The sequence below is a fragment of the Etheostoma cragini genome, chromosome 6 (assembly GCF_013103735.1).
Source record: "Etheostoma cragini isolate CJK2018 chromosome 6, CSU_Ecrag_1.0, whole genome shotgun sequence".
Lineage (NCBI taxonomy): Eukaryota > Metazoa > Chordata > Actinopteri > Perciformes > Percidae > Etheostoma > Etheostoma cragini.
Genome location: NC_048412.1, coordinates 27,054,331 through 27,054,810, shown reverse-complemented (window position 1 = coordinate 27,054,810; position 480 = coordinate 27,054,331).

Sequence of the window (480 nt, the reverse complement as noted above, 5' to 3'; positions counted from 1 at the left end):
CCCCCCCCCCCCCCCCCCCAGCCGGCTGGGCCACTATGGAACAGGAGCGCTCAGACGGTGGAAACTCTGGACTAACAGACTCTGTAACGAGAAGTAGATCCGGGTCCTATAAAGATGAACAAAGGATGGGAAGGAGGGATTTAACAAACCTCCTTTTCTATCTATTTATATTTCTACTCCTCCAATTACTACTACCACTACTCCTCTTTTCCCCCTCAGAAAACCTGTTTATTGGACGCAAGGATGAAAAGATCTTCTCTTCCTCCTCTGCTCCCGAAAGAAGAAAAAGTGTTAAAGTTCTTTAAGTGAAGAAGTGGTGGAGAGAGCAGAGGATCACTCCTTTGCATCTTCTCCTCCTCTCTAAACATACATCTCCACAGGAGGAGAGGAGGTGAATGGATTCCCTCGTTTTCCTTATTTTCACACATGTTCCTCCTTGTCCTGTGGACAGGGAGACTCATTGGTTTGGGACTTTGGGAG